At 33.3% G+C, this 16490-nt stretch overlaps 1 protein-coding gene across 1 annotated transcript in view; it reads right to left on the bottom strand.

Moving 5' to 3' along the window:
• Window positions 1-16490, bottom strand: part of LOC134853964 (AH receptor-interacting protein-like) — a 567995-nt gene that overhangs the window by 437654 nt on the left and 113851 nt on the right. The gene's annotated exons all lie outside the window — the stretch shown is intronic.

The raw sequence follows: 16490 nt of genomic DNA, 5'->3' as shown, positions 1-16490 counted from the left end.
ACACTAAAAGCTCTAAACAATATAAATCTACTTTAAGTGGAAAAACTTTGTTTCGGTTGGTTAAAGCAATTTTCTCAAAATCCATTTTTTCTTTTAGTCTGAGCTATGAACATTTAGAATCCAGCATTAATGTGCTTGATAAAAAGCCAAAGAAAAAGATGATTGAAATTTTAAAAAAAAACATGATAAGCCGGTGTGCAGTGCAAGTAGCGCAGAATGTTCCGACAACATTTAAAAAAATTACAAAAAAAAGATTTGTTTTTCAAATGAGTGTCGATTTTTTGTGCGCTGTGTGATGAAAGATTTAGGCAACGCGTAAGTAGAAAAAGAGAAAATCAAAAACCTGTCATTTTTTGCCCTAAAAAGAAATGAAAATTAAAAAATTGCAAAAAAGTCAAAAACATTCTAAATTTTAAATAACTTATTTGCACAATTTTACCGAAATCTTTTGTGAAACTCAATAAAGCACTAAATGACTTGCCAATAAAGCACTAAATGAAGCTATTTTTTGCTACAACAGTTATTTCTCTTTGATTAACCCTTTTCAAAAAACAAACATTACTCGATCGCTTCACGAGATTGAAATCAAACTGAAACTCAAATATTTCAAAAAGTTTTTTTTTCTGAACATAAGAGTAATTTTTGAAAATTTTCCAGTTTAGTTCAAATTACGGCTGAAAAAGCTTAAATGCAAAGTGTTTTACGACAAACTTGGATGCGTTTTTGTAGTACCTGATAATGCGCGGAAAACTAAAAAAGTTAAGCTTAACTAAAAACAAACTGCAGGTTTTTACGAAGATTTTCTGGTTGAAACTAAATTGTTTATTTTTTTGAAGACTGGCAGTTATTTAGATAATAATAGAAATCAAGTCAAATTTTCGACAATTTGGATTTGTTTTTTGAGTGCATTGTTCCTCTGGTTTTGGTCAACCAGAGAAATTATTCAATTTTTATTTTCTTGGTAAATTTTTTTTCTTAAAGAAGTTTTAAATGGAGCTCTAATCAAAGCTGAAAAGTGAACAACGCCAAAAAAAATTCAAATCATAACAATTTTATACTACCAGTGCAAATTAATTTCATGAGCATTTTTTTGCTGTGGCATAAAAATTGGATTATCGTCAAACACTGAAATAAAAAACACTGAATTCTGATGACCCCGAAGATACCCCGAAAATGTTTCTGTTGTATTTTTTTTATCAGGATTTTGCTCTATTGTCTTAAAACGTTTTTCAACAGCAAAGTGACTTTTATTTTCAAGTTAAATTTAACTTTTGTGTGCATAACGTAATCCTGGATACACAAAATTGAAATAATTTTCTGTTTTTCTCATTAAGTTTCATCGAAAACGCTCAAAAAAGTCTTCTTCAATTTGATTTGCATTTGTATTTAACAATTGAGTTTTTTTTGTCCAAGTTTGAAAGGCCAATCAGTAGTTTTCAGTATATTCGGTCCATTAACCAAGCTGCTTTCCTTGAGGGCTTCAAAAAAAATCCCTCGGGTAACGGTATCAGCTGGGTTTTCCCCACCTCGTATATAATGCAATTGATGCCAATGGCATCATACACTAGGTGGGGAAAACCCAGCTGATACCGGTACATGAGGAATTTCTTCGGAAGCCCTCAAGGAAATTAGCTCGGTTAATGGACCGAGTATACTGAGAACTAATGATTGGCCTTCCAAACTGGGACAAAATGAACTCAATTGTTAATTACAAACCTGCCGTGGCATTTTGTTGCGTCTGCTGTCCTCGCACAGACACTTCTGCGCAATTTACCATCGAGATAACCGACTCCGTTGAGTTGGATATAGCAGAGCAAAAGCTTATATATCTGACACAGTCCGAATCGTTTACTACCGACATGAGGTTGCTTTATCCTGATAAAGCCGTTACGAAAAGCAGCAGAATTGCCAAGTGATCACCGTCCATTGGCCCAGTTGGAGTTCTCCGCTCGACTGTGCGCATCAGTCGTTTGGTTGATAACGAATACGATATTAAGCATCCAAAAATACTAAAGGCATGCCTCCATTTGGTTTGGTTGATGATAGGGCATTTGCACATTAAGCATTTCCATCAGGTTTTGTATTATATGCGTGCGATTGTAAAATTGAAACTCACCGTTCTGAAGCTTCGTTGGTTGCTCCGAAAAATTGAAAACAATTGTTTGACATGCCGAAAGTCGAAAAGCTGAAACCGGCGGCCCTATTATGCCTAGTATGCCGTATAAAAGGTTGGTTTACAAGCAAGCCCCTTTCTGCAATACGGGTGTTGAATACTTCGGCCCGTTCGTAGTTGCGGAAAAAATTTTAAAAAAATAAGAGTTTTTTTTTCACTTGCTTCACGACTCATCGAAGTGGTCCAGCGGTACACATCGAAGTGGTCCAATCCTTCGAAACAAGCTCCTACGTTTTGGTCGTCGAGCGATTCATTGCAAGGCGCGGCACTCCTTCAACCATTCTTTCCGACAACGGCACAACTTTTGTTTCTGCTCAGAAAGAACTTGTTGCTTGCATTAAGAGTTGGAACAAACTTGCGGCAGCAGTTTTCGCGCTTAAAGGAACAAATTGGGGCTTTAACCCTTCAAGTGCATGACATCACGGCGGGATATGGGAACGTAAGTGAGCAGTGTCAAGCGTGTGCTATTTGATATCCTAGGCAACAGGGGAGTGACTGAGGAGATTCTGAGAGCCACACTTTGCCTGGTTGAGCAGCCATCAAACGCGAGACCAATCAGAGTCGTTAACTCTACACCGAACAATTTAGAGGCCTTGACACCAATTCAATTCATACTTAGTCAACATACAGCAAGTTTACCGTGGCTGAGTTTTGAAGAAAATTTTGACCATGAGAAGTGTTACGCTAGGGCACAATCGTACGCTAACGCTATTTGGTCACGCTGGTTGCGCAAATATGTACTTTCCCTCAAAAAGGTGAAAGTGGCAGAACACTTCGGACGTCACTCTGAAAATTGGAGTCTTGGTTGGGGTTGTTGAGCCAACAGTTCGCGTGGGCGCTACGCATTTTTTCGTATAATCAAATTACACTACGTCAAAGACAGATGCGCGCGATCCGCAGATATTAAAACAGTCACGAGCGAACTGACGCGCCCGACCGCAAAACCAGCTCACGTTCTTCCTTGTTTGGGCGGAGGAAGTTGCAGCACACTTGTAAGCGAGAGTATCAATGCATATAAACTGAAGACAAACTTGAATATGATTGGAACAAAATGTAACAGCTTATAAGAGTTAATGGCTGAGCGGCCTATTCTAAGTGTACTATGTACATGCCAGTTGGAGCGGGTTCGATTCCCGAATACCCAGACCTTAATACAGACTGTTTTTTTGCTTTAATTTGGTTCAACCTTGATTAAGTCTAACCGTCAAAAAGAACAATTTGTCTCAAGGACAATCACCGGTTGTTTTGGCTAGCTTGCGCCAATTTATCATGCAAAATTTGGACCGAAAAAGTTATGAATGCGATTTTTAGCAGTTTTTGGTTTGATCAGGGGTTAACGACAAGGAATGTTTGTTATGCTGAGAACACGAGTTAAACTTTATTCTCCAAGCCGTTTTAACTAACTTACGGAGATTGAACGCACACATAAACTTGTTTGTGTAACACATCCATATTCAGGTCGTTTCCATTATATACCGTTACAGAAACTTTTGGTGTCTCAAGGTCTAAGTAACCAAGATTTTTGTCACTCGTGTTCGGATACAAACCAATCCCAAAAATTTTGAGAACAGTTTAAATTTAAAAAAATGTGGTTTATGGAAAAATACTGGTCATACTATTTCCCCATATATGAAAAAAGACTAGTCAAAGACCTTTCATGCAATTTTGGGTACTTATGGAATTGCATGAAAGCTTTATGAGTAGCATTTTTCTATGATGAGAATAGCATTTTTGGTCAAAGCGTGAACCCCCCATGAAACAAATGCCACTACAAAAAAAATACGTTAAGTGTTCTAAGTATCTTAGCTCAATTGAATCTACCAGGGTCTATGAATGTTAGAACGTCTATAAACAGTTTTAACAATTCCAAATGTAGTTTCAGTTTTACCCAATGCACTCAAATGTTGTTTGGTTATTTCGCATTATTACAAATTCGATATTGCGAGTGAAATTAAATTATTTCGTATTATGAAAAAATGTCTTTTTTCGGTGCTTTATTTTGCTCAGCTATTATACCGAAATAAAGCTATTTATTACAAAATAAGCTCAAATAAAGCGAAAATTTGTTTTTGGCGCAGAAAGGAACAGTTATCAGGTGAAAGAAATAATTTTTGTGATATCAAAATTTACAAAGATTTCGACTAAGCTCTTTGTCGAACTTTTTTTCTTGAACTATAGGTAACAATAGACCCTCTTTTGGCTGAACCTCAATGCAAACTTACAAACAAGTTTTATCTTAAAGACAACAACCTATAGCAAATATTAGCAGCCTCTAAGTAAATTTAATTACGACTCAATAAATTGTTTATAACGAACGTTAATTAACTAAAGTAATGTAACGGGACATTAAACATGACAATAATATCACAGAAAGAGGTAATTCTTTGAAAATCGAGGCTCCGTTGTTGATTAAAAACAATAAATCAAGAATCTTAATGTTATAAAGTGATTTTCTAAGCTGGAGCGCAAAGTATCTTAATTATATCTGAAATAATTTTTTTGGATTCATATCACGGGCGGACTTAAAATAATTGCGAAGAGGGTACGATTTTTAGTATTTTTTACTCATACTTACTTTCATTAACCTGATTTTCTAAGCCTACCTATAAATCATTAAGCAGACCCGAGTATGCTAAAAAAAAGTTCTACCGCAATAAAATTTTTTTGCAGCAATGACAAGAAAACGCAGTATTGGGAGGTTAGCACCAGCGGATTTAGAGGGGGGGGGGGGGGGGTGGATGCCCTCTCCACCTCAAGGATTCAACCCCCAGCTGACCAAAAGGGTTCTCCATTTGTACTATTTTGAGACATCCATTTTTGGCTGACCAACCCTAAATTTTTCTATAGGCGATTGGACGCCAATATATTCTAACTTTGAAGGGGAGCGGGCGCCGAAAAAAGCCAATTTTCTGGTCAAAAATCTCCAAAAAGTGCCTAAAAACACTTTTTGTGTCCTGTTTCTTCAAAAATTTCCCTGCGGCGCAGAACAATCGCTCAAAATGGGGTCTTTATAGTGATGTGGGAGAGCTCAGAAAATCATTTTGTTCGACATAAAAAAAAGGTTGAAAATTTTTTGAAAATCGCCCCCCATCTCGAGAAAATCTTAGATCCGCCCCCTGGAGTTTTGACTTAAAATTGCGTTTTTTAAATGACAAACACCGCACTAGAAAAAAGCACTGTGGAGCTAAGCACAGACGAGTAAACTGGTGAATGCAGTTTGCCAAAATTTGAACTCATAAGAAAAAAGTCGGAAAAATACAGCATTACCCTAATCAAACACCCATTTTTTTTAATATTCAAATTGACGGATTCTCGTAAAATTGATCATGTTCATTGTAACAATAATCTGTCAGCTTGAGCATTAAAAAATTGAGAGTTTGATTAGGGTAGTTTTGCGAGGCCAAACTGTGCACTGGATAGACGCATAATTTTTCGTCTGTGTGTTCCTAGATTCCAGAGACAAGTCTTTAAACATGTTAAAATTTTGTCGGAACGATCAAAGAAAATAAAAGAACAAAAGAAGAACAAAGGATCGTCCAAGTAGCGGATTGCGCTTGCAGTTTGACCAAAATGCACAGTTTGGCGTCGTAATGAGTACTGCATTTTTCCGACGAATTCTCATTTTTATGTAGAAACATTAAAGTATAAAAGTAATTTGTGAAATTCTAGCAAATTGCGAGCTTTTATAATGTAACTTTATCAGATGCAGATTGTTTTGTAGGACAAATTTCCTACTTTTGTAGATTAAATTTGCTTTATTTTATGAAAACTTTTTATAAACCAATTTTTCATGAAACAATGTTGTCGGTATGCTCAAAACGCAATGTTTCTGAGTATTTTAAAAACTATCTTTAGTTAACAAGAGATACCAAAAACACCTTCATCTTATTTCTAAGCCGTTCGAAACATTTCAAATTGTATCATCATAACTTTCTTTGCAAAGGATTGCACTGATTTTTATATGATGATCATCAGCTATTTTGTCATACAAAACCTTTGTACGATTTCAAAAATCTAAAAGCTAGCGGGTATTTATGGGACAAGAATGACAGAAAAGTATAGCCAAGAAACTCTTGACCAAAATTATGGTCATGAGGTCTAAGTTTATTATTATATTTAGATTAGCATTTGATTTAATTGTGCAAAATTGTTCGCAAAAGTGGTCTCATAAAATTTGATTCTTGCATAACTACTGAAAACAAAATTCTTTTGCAATGACAAAAAACGCAGTAATGGGAGGTTTGAGCTGAAATTGTAGTTTTTTTTTGCACGCGACACACTAGAATTTAGCACACTGGAGCTAAAAACAGACTTTAACACACTGAAGCTAGGAACAAATGAGTAATTTAGTAAACGCAGTTTAACAAAATTTAAAATTATAAGAAAAATACAGCGTGAGCTTAATTAAATACTCAATGTTTTTTTATGCTCAAACTGACAGATTTTTGTAAAATCGAACATGATCAGAAGGCATTTTTTATAAAGAAACTCTAAGTGTATAAGTATTTTGTAAAATTCTAGCAAGTTGCGATTTTTCATGAGATCACTTTATCAGATGCAGGTTGTTACTAGGATAAATTTATTTCCAACTTTTTCTTAAATTTATGATTGATTTTAAACCATTTTTTCATGAAACATTGTTGTGCGTTTACTCAAAATGCAATCTTCCTAATTATTTTAAAAATATTAAAGTATATCTTTAGTCAAAAAGATATACCAAGGTTTCCGTTACCCCAATTCTTAAAATTTCGAACCACATTTGGTTTTATCATGACATCTTTCTTTGCAACGTCTTGCACTGTTTTTTAAAGAAAGATCATGACATACAAAAATAAATATACAAAAATACAAAAATAAATATGATCCTAAAAGTTTAAAAACTAGCGGTTTTCGTGACAGAAAAACCAATGACAGAAAAAACTAGTCAAAAACATTAGACTCAATTCAAGACAGGTTTTGACTAAAAGATTCAAGGTTATCATTTTGTTTAAATGATCATTTCATATAGTTTATGAGCAAATTTTATATAGTTCAACATTATGAGCAAAAATATTATCATTAAAAAACAACGTTAAGTCTTGCATTATTTCTGGAAAAAAAGTTCTGTAGGTCGCGAGATGTGTTGAAAAAAACTAAGTTGAAGTCTGTCAGATTGAGCTTTATTTTTCTCCCCTCAAGGCTGAAAGCCCCCCACCCTTCATCGACTTGACTCCGTGAGTAACCAAGGGTACTCTTTTTGGTAATTTTTTAAGACCCCCATTTTTGGCTGGTCGACCTTATAATTTTTAAAGGCGCTTTCGGCGCTATCATTTACTGTTTTGGGTAGCGCGCGCCAGAAACGCAAAATTTTTTTTTGTCAAAAACTCAAAATAGTCCTAAAATTGGCTTTTTATGGCTTGTTTATTCAAAAGTTTAGCTGCGGCGCAACTAGTTTACCCAAAATAGGGTTTTTTAAATTGATTGTGAGAGCTCGGAAAATCAATTTGACCAAGCTAAAAAAAATTAAGGTCGTATGACGCTTCAAAAAAAATGACGCTTTTCGGTATTTTAATATGTTATTAAAGCTGAATGCATGTGGCCAATTTTAGTTGAAGAGTTAACTTGTTCACTTTGCAAAGCAATTTTAATACATTATAAAAACGTTAAAACAATTTTACAAATTGTTCCAATAAATTCTTCACATCATAATTAATGAGGTCAATGAGCATAAATCTTAGGAATTGCTGCTGAAGCTTGTTTCGTGAGTTTTTCTGTTTGGACGAACCCCCTAAAATGTTGCCGTCCAAACTTTATCACCTCAAAAAAAGCTCGTGTTTCGCTATCACCTTTCATCTTTTTGATCATGATTTAGAGTTTAAAAAACGCCTAAAAACTGGTTTCAAAGTTTAAAAAAAAATTGGCAATTTTTTTGCTTTCGACTCTTTTTTAATACGAAATTTCCAAACAAAAATCTTCTGAAAATTTTTAAGTGTGATGGTTGTATTCAGTGTGATGGTTGATTTGATGATTGTGGTGGTAGGATGTCGCGAGTTAATATGCTGTAAGGTGAAGTTATATTACTGATCCATGGTAAACAGTGATGGAGTATTTGTCTCCTGATTTTTACTTCAGGAATTTTTGTTTACAAGCGTCCATTTTCTTTTTTGAGCAAATTTGCAATTAGAATATGGCAAAAATGTACTTGTACTCTAGCCGGATCGCTTTGTGGATGAATGACAAGGAGAAGAATAGAAAAATTGTCCAAATTTTCATCGTACTGTATAATTTTTTGTATGGTACAGTTATTGAAAATTTTCAATGTGCCTTGTTGGTTGAGTCGAATTACAGAGTCTTATTGGTTTAAGGCATGATATTTTATTCTGCATTTACCTTTTTTAGATGATGCTGTTGTGGATTCTGATTCTGAAAAATGTTTTTGATCGATTAATGTTTTATTTTTATCGTCGATTAAGTCTGATAATTTTGAAGTTCATATATTGTGGTTGAGTCAGGTTCTTAAACTACGTTTCGTGTTTCGGAAAAAAGTTGTTGAAATTTTTTTTTGTTTTGTGTTTTTTGTCTACTTTCTTGTTTGTTTTTTTGATCTGATATATCCTATTTTTTGTTTGTGTTATAATTAAAAAATCAATTTTTTTTGTTGTTAATTAAACAATTGTGTGGTATATTATAATTGGAGTATAACATCAATTAAAATCTTGTTTGTTTGTTTCCTAGAAAATATCTTGGAATAAGTATTAGTATGATGGTTGCAAAATCTAGGGGCTAGGTTTTTTATTTCCTGAACTGTTAGTTCTTACAAATTTGAGAAGTTATTCTAATCATGGGGCAAGAGTTGTCGGTTGTAGACGGGTTGGAGAGAGAGTTAGTCAATTCTTTAGACTGATTGTGTACTTTTTTGGCGGTTAAGTGTTCTTTTAAGAAAAACTTAACCTTAATTAGGGTTGTGGTTTGTGATAATGGGTTGGAGAATAGTATATCAACCCACAAGGTGCAAGTATAATTAGAACACAGGTAGATCGTTGGGTACCATTTTAGATGGTACTAGGTTTACGTTGTGTTTAAGCCTAGGTCAACTGAGAGGATGGGCTCAAGTGAAGGATGAGTAACCGAAGTTCTTCTCCGTTTATCTTAATTAGTTATTAAAAATTAGTTAATGGTTAGTTATTAAAAAATTTCTATTAAATTTGGGTCTTTAGTAAAAATTGGAGAGAGAAGAGACGTTTGAGGTCGTTAGACAAACTTGACTGAGAGGGAGGTGGGGAGAACAAAACTGTTCCGGTTCATCCAAGGAAGACCTTGATGGTCAAATACATTTAAATGAGTTAAAATTTAGAATCAAGTTAAAAATTAAAGTTCCAAGTATAACCTTGTTGACCCGGTGTACAAATTAAGGACAGGCCTTCACAAGAATTAAGTATATGGTTTAAATTTAGTGAAAGATTATAAATTTTAGAAAGTGTTGATTTAAAAGTTAAAAATTAAAATGATAATAATTTCTGAATGATCATGGTTATGTTTTAGATGAAAAAAACAAAGAAGCTGGATTTGAGCGAAGATGAGAACGGAGTCTTTTAGAAGCAAGAGATTTTTAATAATTTTAAAAAAACTAATTTTAAATTAACTTACTAACTAATATTTGTATTTTTTTTAAATAAACTTAGATTTACAAAAGTTTCAAAGTTATTGCAGATTAGATGAAATGAACGACATTTCTAATTCTTATCAGTCGCTGTTATGTTTTAAAAATGTTTTTAAGTCATTTAGAAGAGATATATTCCTTGAAAATGAATTTTACTGCTCCAAGTAATTTATTTCTACTGCATTGAGAATTTTGTAGATGAAAAATCGTTGCAGTCTGTGTCGTTTCACGATATAGGGGCTCAATCTGTTGTACGGGTTTTGACCTGGTGTAAGCTGTATCGTTTGCTTGAATTGATAAGATTTATTGAGACATAGAGACATACTCATTAAGTCTTCAACACTAGCAAACATTTTGCGGCGTGTTTTCAATCATACTTCTCTTTTGATTTTGCTAATTCTAAATTTGTTGAGATCTTGATCGAGGCTCTTGGTCGCACCAGATGAGTTAATGTCCGGGGTAGCTCACTCACAGAGTAAATTCAGATAAGGTACCACGTTTGTTCGTCACGCTATCTGATTTTCGGCCGGATAGATTCGCGCAATTTCGTAGTCTAATACCGATGTTAATCTTACTCTTATATCTCCTGGTGTCAACAGATCTAGTGTTACTGGTATTTCAGAAATACATATCAGTAGTTCTTCTAGAGAAGAGCAACAAATAGCTAAATTATTCTTATTCTGTTCTGCTGCTGAAACTATGAATAGTTTCAGCTTTACAACTAAATGTAAGTGTTAGTTATGAATCAAGGTTGGTTAGTTAGGAGTATTTTTTAGAGATAGTTTCATCATTAATATAATTGGATATAATTACTAGTTTCAAACTAGTTCTTACTGTGTTGCGCAATCACTATCCTAAATTTGCCAATCAGCAACTTTGATTCACCATAAGACTTCAATCACAGGATAAAAGCTCAAAAATATAATTATCAAAAAAGGCAACTCAACTGTCAAAAATTTCAAAAAACATATTCAAAAAGTCAAAAAGTCATTGTATTGTATCATTTCTTTGTGTGAAATTACAATTAATGTAAAAGTTTTAATATGCTTTAATTGTTGATTCGAATTATAGAGTCTTACTGGCTTAAGGTATGATGTTTTATTCTGCATTTACCTTTTGTAGATGATGCTGTTGTGGACTCTGACTCCTAAAAATGTTTTTGGTTGACTAATGGTTTATTTTTATTGTCGGTTAAGTCTGAAGATTTTGAAGTTCTTATATTGTGGTTGAGTCAGTTTCTGTAAATGCCTTTCGTGTTTTGAAAAAAATTTATTAGATAATTTCTTTTTGTTTTGTGTTCATTGTCTTCTTTCTTGTTTGTTTTTTTGATCTGATATATTTCTGATTGTTAGTTTATGTGTTATAAATGAAACAAACTGATTTTTTTTTGCTTTTTTTTGTTTTTACTTAAACAATTGTTGAGTACTCTTTTGTTTGTTTCCTGGATTATCTCTTAAAATAAGTTTTAGAATGATGGTTGCAAAATCCAGGGTTTTGGTTTTTTTACTTCCTGAACTGTTGGTTTTTACAATTTTGTGAAGTTGTTCTAATCATGGGGCAAGATTTGTCGGCCGTAGACGGGTTGAAGAGAGAGTTAGTCAATTCGTTAGAATGACTGTGTACATTTTTGGCGGTTAAAATTTATTTTAAGAAAAACTTAACCCTCTTTAGGGTTGTTGTTTGTGATAATGGGTTAGAGAATAGTAGACCAACCAACAAGGTTCAGTTGTTTTCAAAACACAGGTAGATGATTAGGTATCACTTTGGATATTACTAGGTTTACGCTGTGACAAGCCTGGGTCAACCAAGAGGATGGGCTCAAGTGAAGGAAGAGTAACTGAAGTTCTTCTCAGTTGATCTTAATTAAAATGGTTAGTTATTCAAAAACTTCTATTAGTTTTGGGACGTTGATAAGGGTTGAAAAGTGAAGCGACGTTTGAGGTCGTTAGAAAATTTTTACTAAGAGGGAGGTGGGGAGAACAAAATTGTTCTTGTTGATCCGAGGAAGACCTTGATGGTCAAATATTTTTAATGAGTTAAAATTTAGAATTAGGTTAAAAATTAAAGATCTAAGTATAGTCTTGTTGACCCGGTTTAGAGGAAGCTTAGGTTATTACAAAACAAGGACAAGATTTGATTTTATGGTTTGAATTAAGTGAAAGATTATAAAAAGTGTTTATTTAAAAGTTAAAAATTTAAATGATATTAATTTCTAAATGATCATGGTTACGTTTTAGATGAAAATACAAGAAAACTGTATTTGAGCAAAGATGAGAATGGAATTCTTTAGAAGCAAGAGTTTTTTCATTTTTTTCAAAAAAACTAACTTTAAATTAATTTAATAACTAATATTTGTATTTTTTTGAAATAAACTTAGATTTACAAAAGTTTCAAAGTTACTGCAGATTAGATAAAATGAACAACATTTCGATCTTTTATCAGTCGTTGTTATGTTTTAAAATTGGTTATACGTCATTAAGAAGAGATATATGGCTGGGAAATAAATTTTACAGCTCCAAGTAATTTAGTTCTACTGCATTGAGAATTTTGTAGAGAAAAAATCGTCGCAGTCTGAGTCGTTTCACGATATATGGGCTCGATCTGTTGTTCGGGTTTTGACCTGGTGTAAGCTGTATCCTTTGCTTGAATTGATAAGACTTATTGAGACGTAGAGACCTACTGATTAGGTTTTCAACACTATCGAACATTTTGCGGCGTGTTTCTGATCTTACTTCCCTTTTGATTTTGCTAAATCTAAATTTGTTGAGGTCTTAATCGAGGCTTTTGGTCGCACCAGATGAATTTATGTCCGGAGTAGCTCATTCATAGAGTAAATTCAGATAAGGTACCACGTTTGTTGGTCACGCTATCTGATTTTCGGCCGGATAGATTCGTGCAACTTCTTAATCTAATACCGATCTTAATCTTACTCTTATACCTTCTAGTCTCAACAGATCTAGTGTTTACTGGTATTTGAGATTTGCATATCTGGAGTTCTTCTAGAGAAGAGCAACAAATTGCTAAGTTATAATTATTCTGTTCTGCTGCTGAAACTATGAATAGTTTCAGCTTTACAAATAAGTAACTGTAAGTGTAAGTGTAAGTGTAAGTTATGAATCAAGATTGGTTAGTTAGGCATAATTTTCCAAGATAGTTTTATCAATAATAGAATTGGATATAGTTACTAGTTTTAAGCTGGTTCCAACTGTATTGCACAATAACTATCCTAAGTTTGCCAGTTAGCCACTTTGATTCACCATATGACTTCAATCACAGGATCAAAGCTGAAAATGTTTTTGTTTTGAGCTCAAAAAAGTAACTATCAAAAAAGGTAACTCAACTGTCAAAAGTTTCAAAAAACGCAGTTAAACAGTCGAAAAAGTTATTGTATTGTATCACTTTTTTGTATGGAATTACAGTTAATTTAAAATTTTTCAATATTCCTTAATGGTTGATTCGAATTATAGAGTCTTACTGGTTTAAAGTATGATATTTTATTCTGCATTCACCTTTTATAGATGATGCTGTTGTAGATTCTGATTCCAAAAAATGTTTTTGATGGAAAATTGGTTTATTTTTTATCGGGGATCAAGTCTGAAGATTTTGAAGTTCTTACATTGTGGTTGAGTCAGTTTCTGAAACTGCGTTTCGTGTTTTTGTTTTCGTTTTATTGTCTTTTTTGTTATTTGTCTGCTTGATCTGATATAATTTGTTTTTTTTTTGCTTTTTTTGTTGTTAATTAAACAATGGTGGATTACTCTTGTTTGATTGTTTCCTAGAGATTGTCTCTTGAAATAAGTATTAAAATGATGGGTTAGATGTTTTATTTCCTGAACGGTGATATTATTCTAATCATGGGGCAAGAGTTGTCGGTTCAGACGGATTGAAGAGAGGGGTTAGTCAACTCGCTAGAATGATTGTGTATTTTTTTGGCGGATAAATTTCATTTTGAAAAAACTTAACCCTCTTTAGGGTTTTTGTTTATGATAATGGGTAGGAGAATAGTATATCAACCCACAAGTTTCAGGTATTTTTAGAACACAGGTCGGTTTTTAGATCTCACTAGGTTTACGCTGTGTTTAAGCCTGGCTCAACTAAGAGGATGGGCTCAATTGAAGGATGAGTAACCGAAATTCTTCACAGTTGATCTTAATTAAAATGATTAGTTATTCAAAAATTCCTATCAGTTTTGAGTCGTTAGTAACAATTGGAGAGTGAAGCGACGTTTGAGGTCGTTAGACAATTTTGACTAAAACGAAGGTGGGGAGAACAAAATTGTTCCGGTTCATCCAAGGAAGACCTTGATGGTCAAATACTTTTAAATGAGTTAAAATTTAGAATCAAGTTAAAAATTAAAGTTCCAAGGATAGACTTGTTGACCCGGTTTAAAAATAAAGGACAAGCCTTCACCAAATTTAATTTTATGGTTTGAATTAAGTGAAAGATTATAAATTTCAGTAAGTGTTTGTTTAAAAGTTAAAAATTTAAATGATATTAATTTCTGAATGATCATGGTTACGTTTTAAATGAAAAAACAAGAAAGCTGGGTTTGAGCGAAGATGAGAATGGAATTCTTTAGAAGCAAGAAATTTTTCATAATTCAAAAAAAAACTAACTTTATATTAATTTACTAACTAAAACAGGTATTTTTTTGAAATAAATTTAGATTTACAAAAGTTTCAAAGTTACTGCAGATTAGATAAACTGAACGACATTTCTAATTTTATCAGACGTTGTTATGTTTTAAAATTGGTTATACAACATTTAGAAGAGATATATGGCTTGGAAATGAGTTTTACTGCTCCCAGTAACTTAATTCTACTGCATTGTAAATTTTGTAGAGAAAAAATCGTCGCAGTCTGAGTCGTTTCACGATATATGGGCTCGATCTGTTGTTCGGGTTTTGACCTGGTGTAAGCTGTATCCTTTGCTTGAATTGATAAGACTTATTGAGACGTAGAGACATACTGATTAGGTTTTCAACACTATCGAACATTTTGCGGCGTGTTTCTGATCTTACTTCCCTTTTGATTTTGCTAAATCTAAATTTGTTGAGGTCTTAATCGAGGCTTTTGGTCGCACCAGATGAATTTATGTCCGGAGTAGCTCATTCATAGAGTAAATTCAGATAAGGTACCACGTTTGTTGGTCACGCTATCTGATTTTCGGCCGGATAGATTCTTGCAACTTCTTAGTCTAATGCCGATCTTAATCTTACTCTTATATCTCGTAGTCTCAACAGATCTAGCATTACTGGTATTTGAGAATTACATATCAGGAGTTCCTCGTGAGAAGAGGAACAAAATGCTAAGTTATAATTATTCTGTTCTGCTGCTGAAACTATGAATAGTTTCAGTTTTACACATAATTGTAAGTGTTAGTTATGAATCAAGATTGGTTAGTTAGGAATAATTTTCAAAGATAGTTTTATCAATAATAGAATTGGATATAACTACTAATTTTAAGCTGGTTCCAACTGTATTGCGCAATAACTATCCTAAGTTTGCCAATTAGCCACATTGATTCACCATAAGACTTCAATCACAGGATCAAAGCTGAAATATGTTTTTGTTTTGAGCTAAAAAATGTAATTATCAAAAAAGGCAACTCAACTGTCAAAATTTTCACAAAACGCAGTTGAACAGTCAAAAAAATTATTGTATTGTATCATTTTTTTTTGTGTGGAATTACAGTTAATGTAAAATTTTCAATATGTTTGAAATTTTTGAATTTAAATTCAATATTTTCAATGATTGATTCGAGTTATAGAGTCTTACTAGTTTAAAGTATGATATTTTATTCTGCATTCGCCTTTTATAGATGATGCTGTTGTAGATTCTGATCCCGAAAAATGTTTTTGATCGAATGTTGGTTTGTTTTTTATCGGGGACCAAGTCTGAAGATTTTGAAGTTCTTACATTGTGGTTGAGTCAGTTTCTGAAACTGCGTTTCGTGTTTTGGAAAAGTTTTGTTGAATAAATTGTTTTTGTTTTGGGTTCATTGTCTGTTTTCTTATTTGTTTTTTTTTATCTGATATATGTCAATTTTTTTGCTTTTTTCGTTGTTAATTAAACAATGGTGGATTAATCTTGTTTGATTGTTTCTTAGATTGTCTCTTGAAATAAGTAATAAAATGATGGTTGCAAAATCCATGGGTTAGATGTTTTATTTCCTGAACGGTTAGTTCTTACAATTTTGTGAAGTTATTCTAATCATGGAGCTAGAGTTGTCGGTTCAGACGGATTGGAGAGAGAGTTAGTCAACTCGCTAGATTGATTGTGTATTTTATTTTAAGACTTTAGGGTTGTTGTTTGTGATAATGGTTGGAGAATAGTATATCAACCCACAAGGTTCAGGTATTTTTAGAACACAGGTAGATCAATAGGTACAATTTTAGATCTCACTAGGTTTACGCTGTGTTTAAGCCTGGGTCAACTAAGAGGATGGGCTCAAGTGAAGGATGAGTAACCGAATTTTAACAGTCGTTGTTATGTTATATCAAATGATCATACGTCAGTTAGAGGAATATGGCTTGGAATTGAAGTTTCAGGAGCTCAGCTTTTTGTGTCCTACAACACTTTCTATCCCTCTGTTTCCATTTTTTTTGCGTCCTTTTCACCGTGCACTTTCTTAAACCCGCATAAGGAAAAAGATCATCTTGATAAGGAGTTATGATCT

The sequence above is a fragment of the Symsagittifera roscoffensis genome, chromosome 9, assembly GCF_963678635.1.
Source record: "Symsagittifera roscoffensis chromosome 9, txSymRosc1.1, whole genome shotgun sequence".
Lineage (NCBI taxonomy): Eukaryota > Metazoa > Xenacoelomorpha > Acoela > Convolutidae > Symsagittifera > Symsagittifera roscoffensis.
The sequence above is the reverse complement of the archived record's forward strand: the minus strand, read 5'-3'. Positions and strand labels throughout refer to the sequence as shown.